The sequence below is a fragment of the Parasteatoda tepidariorum genome, chromosome 9, assembly GCF_043381705.1.
Source record: "Parasteatoda tepidariorum isolate YZ-2023 chromosome 9, CAS_Ptep_4.0, whole genome shotgun sequence".
Lineage (NCBI taxonomy): Eukaryota > Metazoa > Arthropoda > Arachnida > Araneae > Theridiidae > Parasteatoda > Parasteatoda tepidariorum.
The window spans coordinates 12490494-12497290 of NC_092212.1; the positions used below are offsets into that span (position 1 = coordinate 12490494).

The 6797-nt window shown below is 30.0% G+C and overlaps 1 protein-coding gene across 6 annotated transcripts in view; it reads right to left on the reverse strand.

Moving 5' to 3' along the window:
- The window catches only part of LOC107453029 (arouser), a 148675-nt gene extending 144820 nt beyond the window's left edge, over positions 1 to 3855 (reverse strand). For 3 of the 6 annotated variants that reach the window (XM_043057223.2, XM_071184750.1, XM_043057218.2), the window contains exon 1: positions 3479 to 3839. The gene's annotated coding sequence lies outside the window, so the exon portion shown is untranslated. Of the gene's footprint in view, positions 1 to 3478 lie in introns of all 6 variants that reach the window. The other 3 variants (XM_071184752.1, XM_016069686.3, XM_043057221.2) reach the window with 2 other exon arrangements.
- Positions 3856 to 6797: the final 2942 nt, after the last annotated feature.

Here is a 6797-nt window from a genome sequence, read left to right on the forward strand (position 1 = left end):
TTTACTAATTTTGCTTACTTTTTAAAAGGTGTTGCATGACTTAACCATAAAAAAGTGGCGAATCATATAAGCCTTCGAATTATTTAGAAATGGTGGTGGACAAAAGCCCAATTAATTTAATTTATTAATCCAAGAATCACAATTAACAATCTACCACTCGAAAAAAATTATTCGCTGTCCGGATCAAGTTGCCATCTATGCTACTATAGTAAATTAATAATTTTGTTTAACATAACTGGGTCTGTTTAAAGTTTTTTTTAAAAGTATAAAGCGGTAGTTACAAAGAAAAGAAGTTGAAAACAGTAGATATAGCATTTAAGAAACCTATATTTAGTAAAACAAATATTTCCAAAACTTACGCACTTGGAAAAAATTAAAAAGTGGTAGTAAAATTAATTTAACTTTTTATATTATGTTTGTCCTTGTCGTTACCAGGATATTTTATTTTCTCTTAAAGTATATATGTTAGAAAGTGGCAGATTTAAGATAATTTCGATAGTGGAAGCTGACATTAAGAAATTTTAAGCTTTTCATACAACTAAATTGACACCAGTTATTAATTTTCCTAGGTGGATACAAACCTGCTCATTGTCGGGCAAAAAAATATTACTAAAGCAATAATAATTTTTTTTACACATTTCATACTTTATTATTATTTTTGGTATGACTCATTTTGTAAAGTTTTATTTATATTTTCTCTAACCATGCCTGTAAATTATGCGAAATGTACTAAATCCTTAATGTATTTATAACATTTTTTTCATGAGAATGACATTGGTTAAAGAGTGAAAAAAAACATTAATGAAACTGACTCATATGTAAAATTTTTTAAACGTTTGCATAAAAATACATTTATTGTTTCACTAACTTATGGTTTGCAGTTCAAATAAAATACTTAAATTATAAAATATTATTTTCTCTTATATCGTAAAAGAAAATATAAGTATTATATGATTTCATTTATGCAAGCTCCCACGCCCCTTGAAAGTATACCCCCCCTGCAGGGGGGGGGTTGTAGGGCCCACGTTGGGAAAATATAAGTTACACTTAAAAATTGCAAGTAAACTCAAACATATCCAACAAAATTTCAGTTTTGGGCGAAATATTGTTTCTAGCAAAGGTGAAATATTTAGCAGTAAAATAACTTGGTCCCTCATTAGGTCAAGATTCATGAATTTTGGCTCAGTAAGTGTTCAAAAGTCCTTTATTCTTCCGATGTTGGACCTATATAGAATTTTCCGATTTACTCGATATTTTACGGTCATTTTGCAACCAATATCGGTCCAATATAAAATTTTCTGATTCACTCGATATGTTGTATCCATTATTTAGCCAATGTAGGTTCTATGTTGAAGAAACAAATCTACCAATATTCAATTCTGAGAAAATATATCTAGATTTTCCCAATTAATTCGTAAAGTTTCCTCTATCTATATCATAAAACTAAGGGGAAAATCAACTTCTTAAAATTTCCCAACAGGCTTATGAAACATCAATCGTTACTTTTGTTTAATTTTTCTCGGCCGTGGCCTCTGACTTAAAACAATTAGGGCAAGTTTACTATCGTTCTATTATTTTCAGAAACAATGTACAAAGTCTGTAAAATATAATTCACAAATGATACCACCATTTCTGTAAAGTATAAATCACAAGTTAAACCACAATCTCTGTAATATATAAATCACAAATGAAACCGCAATCTCTGTAAAATGTAAATTACAATCTCTTTAAAATATAAAAATCACGAATAATATATTCTATTGCTAAATAAAATATGGAAAAATTTAAGGGGAGTAAGAAAAATCGTGAAGAAATCTTGACGCAAAAAAAGCGTAATATTAGGTCAAAAAGATCATAAAAATATGTAGTTTATTAGTAATAAAATAAGAGAGGTCACAAATCCAGATAAAATAAGCGGTGAACACAAAAATCACGAGCATGACTTTTGAAATACTTTTCTTAGCTTTCACCTCGCTTTCAATGCGCTAAATTATTTCGAGTTCATCCAAATGATGAGAGGCTTATGAACTAATGAAAAAGCTTATGAACTTATGATCAAAGCAAAACAGCGTGAATGCAGCACAAATAAAAGGTACAAAAATGGACTTGTGAATAAACTACAAAACAAGGTACAATTTCAATCAATTGTCAGTTCGCAATCAATTTGTCAATAGTCGTTGTCACTCTGCAGCCCAGTTTATATTGCAAAAGTATGAAATAAGCTATAATTAAAAGAGTGACAGCTCATTAATGTTTCAATTATGCAAGCTACCAACTACTACGCTTTTAGTAAAATATATTATAGAGCGGTGGACATTTAAAAAAAAATAATAATAAGCTTTTAGAATTACAAAAATAAGCTTTCAGAACATTTTAAAATCTTCAACACAAGATAGCTGAAACAAAGTGGTGGAATCAATTTAGTGGTGCGGAAAAGAAGTTAAACTTTGTGACCACTGGAAGAAATTCTAATAAAAGGCAAATACGTTAGTTTTTACTTATTTTCTTAAGCCTAATTACAGTTCGAATTTGAAGCATTATTTTTCAACAATATCGCGGTCAATAGACAAGTTCTATATCTAGAGCTGACACCTACTACGCTCTCAGAAAAATATTCCATAGGGTGGTAAAGAATTTTCAGAGATGCCAACTTGCTCCGAACAGCAAATATATATTTTAAAGAGATAATTTATCAATTGTGATTCTTGGTTTAATAAATTCAATTTAGTAGATTTTTATCCACCACTATTTCTAAATAATTCGTAGGCTTATATAATTCACCACTTTATACTACTTTATACTACTTTAGTCATGCTATACCTTTTAAAAAAGCATGCAAAATTAGTCAAATGTTTGCAAAATTTACTTTGTAGTTATTTACTGTTTCTTTAATTATTTTGACGTATCCGGAGCAGTTGGCATCTCTGAATTTTTACGGACATTTTAAAAGCCATACGAAGTGGTGTTCTACATTAAATTTTAAATCATTAAACGTAGTGATGTGGAAAATAATTTAAAAAACAAATTTGCAAAATAAATAATCATACACTATAACATAAACTTAGTTACCACAAAAAGAAATCTTCCCAAAAAGCGTAAAAAGTTGGCAGACATGTATATCTCCAAGATAAAATTAAGAATGAAATAATTGCGTCAACAGTTTTTATATTTTCCTGACAAGTTTCCTTACCAAGTGATTTTAATGGGTTTAGGGAAAGTAGCGGCTTTTGAACAAAATCAAAACAAATCTATTCAAATATATACTATCAATTTTTTTTAAATTTAAAAACAACACCCCTAATTTGCAAGAAATTTCTTAATAAGGGCAGAGTTGTCGCATGGAAATATAATTGCAACAAATAAATGAGATTGAGTTTTCTTTGATCATATTATTGCTCAAAGAATTCAAGAATTTCTATAAATTCTTTTTAAATATTATTTTAAATAAAGCTTAAAAGAATATAAAAATAATCCTTACCTTTATAAAATAGCTGTGAGGTCTGATCCGCACAGAAAATATTTGAAAACACCATAACAAGAGAAAGTATCTATCCGTATGTTGATCGTGAAAAGCACACACAAAATGTCCCGAAACTGTTTACACGGCACTTTTCAGCACATTACGAACGGATTCCTTTTTTTTTTCTATCAAAACAAATCACACATTAACATCCAATATAGTTTACATATTTATTACCATCAATACTAAGTCACTCTTTAGTTTGAATTTTGCGAACACAAAACTGTAGTAATTTTTTAAAAGAAAAAAACAGCAACACAAATAGGGTGTAATGTATTCCGGAAGAAGCTGTAATGATTGTGTCGGTATGCTTAACGGTAGATGAAAAAAGCGGTGGCGCAGGTAGTGTAAAAGAAGCCGAAGAAATGAATAGGGTTGCCAGACAGGTAAGAAAAAACTTTTTTTATCGCCAATATTTTGTGAAGGAAGTATTACCGAGCAATACATAATTGAATTAGCGCACGCTCGTGTGATTATGTCTGTATTTCCATGTCTAGTGTTCTTGTTAATTAGTTTCTAAAACTAAATGAATGAAATCAGTTTATTTTGTGATAGAAATATCTTAAGTGATAAAATGTCTGTTGTTTAATTAGGTTAAACATTCGGAAAACAATTGAAAACGCTTAACTACAAAATAAAGAAGAAAAAGCTCTTTTTAGTTTAATTGTAAAACTTAAATAATAGACTATTGTTTAGTTATTCACCATAGAATTTAAATTATTTGTAAATATTTGTGATTTGAAATTCAAAAGCATATCTGTTACATTGGAAGCTCAGGGTGGATGTTTTTCTTAGGGTCGCAAAATAAACATGGTGTTCCACGGAACCCTAGGGTTCCGTAAAAGTGCTAAAAATCTTCCGAGAGAAAAGACTTTTATCTCATTTATTTATTAATATCTTTTTATTTTTTTATATTTTTAAAATCTGTAATAATGTTTAGATCCAATGAATAATCCATTATTTCTTAAATATTTAGGTTGCCTTTATGAAATCATTTAAAGTAAAATGGCATTAAACAATTACAGTTTATCATAATTTTTTACCGGCATTTTACTTTAGTAATATTTTTAAAAAATATATATATATATTTATAATCTTTCTGATTATAATGTACTGAATAAGTTACGGAAAGGGCAAGCATTTAGAAAAAAAAAAATTTCTTTGTATTTCCCATTGCGCTTTTTGAATCAAAATAAATTAACTAAATTCGTTCATAAATAAGTTTTTTTCCAAAAAATAAAAGGAAAACATTTTTAACGTTCATAACAGTTTTTTTAGCATTGATTTCAACGAAAACTTTATATTCTAAAAATAAAGTTTTTTCTTTTTCTTATCAGTTAAAACGTTTACAATTTTCATAGTATACGCAATTTATAAAGCCGGGGTGTTCCGCCAAAAGAAGTGTTTTCCATAGAGGAAAAAAAATTCGAACAACTAATTTGTATTATTTTGGTAATTATGTTTGTAAGAGTTGTTGATCGAACTAGCTTAAATTTTAGGAAATTCTTTCTACTGTAATTCATAACATTTTGCACCCGTGAGTCTCTCTCAGCGCTTAAAAAAAATGAAAATCTCAACTGAAATTTACAAGACTAAACTCAATAGTTAATAATACCTGAGTCAACTAAATATATTTATGTATTCTCTTCTTCTTTAATGGCACTACATCCCAGGGTGGGCCTTAGTCAACGGCACAATTTTTCTCCTAACAGCTCTGTCCTTGATTTTGATCTTCAACTTGGAGATTTTTAAAGTTTTTCATCCATCCACACTTTCTTTGGTCTGCCTCCTGGCCTATAGCATATGAGCTTCCAATGCAAGATCTTTACCACTTGATTGTCTGGTGATCTCTCAAGGTAATCAATCCATGAAAGCCTCTGTTCTTTGATGAATTTTGCAGCTTTTCTATGCTTGACAAGAGCTTCCAGCTCATCGTTAGTTCTTATTCTATAGTAGCTTTTAATTGGCTATGCTGGGCCAGAAATTTTTCTATCAAAATTTGGTAACTAATTTATATCTTTTTGTGTCCAAGTCCAAGTCTCTCCGCTATTTGTCCTCACGGGACGGTGGATTGTTATGTAAATTTTAAGTTTAATTGCTCTCGGTATCAATTTATATTTTTAACAGATGCTGATAAGAAAAATAGCATCAGTTCCCTTTTTTGGGTTCTGCAATTAATTTCTTCTTAAATTGTATATGAAGTGTTCATTATATATTTATTTCTTGAAACACATAAATGCACAGGTTTGTGAGCTCAATACAAAGAACGGCTTATAAGTCCTTGTCAAATTGAAGTACAGGCAGCACAATGTATGAGGGAAATTCATGCTATAGCAGAACAGTGAGTCTGAGAGATCTAAGAAAAATACAGTAATTACTAATTATTTAGATGTAAAGCTTTTAACATTCAGTACTGCCTCGGTTGAATAAAAATGCGTACAGTGGAGACGTTAAAGTAATTATTAAAGAAGTTAGATCCATATAGGCACCAAAAAAAAGTTTTGTTTTTTTTAAATTTAAAGGTGAAATATTTTGATGAAATTCGTTTCCTCGAAGAAGTGACGATAGTTATTTTGTCACTTTGACAAAAGTTTTGCTCGGAGCATATACTAGGAAACGGTTTGTCAAAACCAAAGAAAGTTTCGTAATAATCGCGTATCCATTTTTAAAAGTGAAAATTCGATTAAAATTTATTCAGTGTATTCACTTACGTTTTTGTGCACTATACATATTTACTTATGCCATGTTAATAATTCTTACTTGCTACAACACTGTAATGGATTTCAGCGTTTTGTGGGAAAACTTCTTCTAGTGGTATAGTCAATGTTTTTAAGCATGATTATTTGGTCAGACAACAGAGATGCCAACTGCTACGAATTCGACAAAATATTTTAATAAAACCGGTAAAGAACCACAAACTAAAATTTGCAGATTTTCGGCTAATTTTGTTGACTTTATACAAGGCTCAATTTGCTTAAGTATGTTTTATTGGTACAACATACATTTGCAGGCTTGTGTGCTGAATTAAGACTTATAAGCCTTTGTCAAGTAGAAGGACAGATAGCACAACTCAGAGAAAGACATCATGAAGAATACATTCAGGGTTATGGTGGGATTCGAACCCGCCACCTTCACGCTTAACAGAGCGTTTGGCGGGAGACAGCGCTCGGTCAGGATGCCCCTGTTTAAGTATGACAAAGTGGAATATTACATAAGCCATTGAATTATTTAAAAGTAGTGGTCAGTGGAAACCCTATGAGTAGAATTTACTATACCA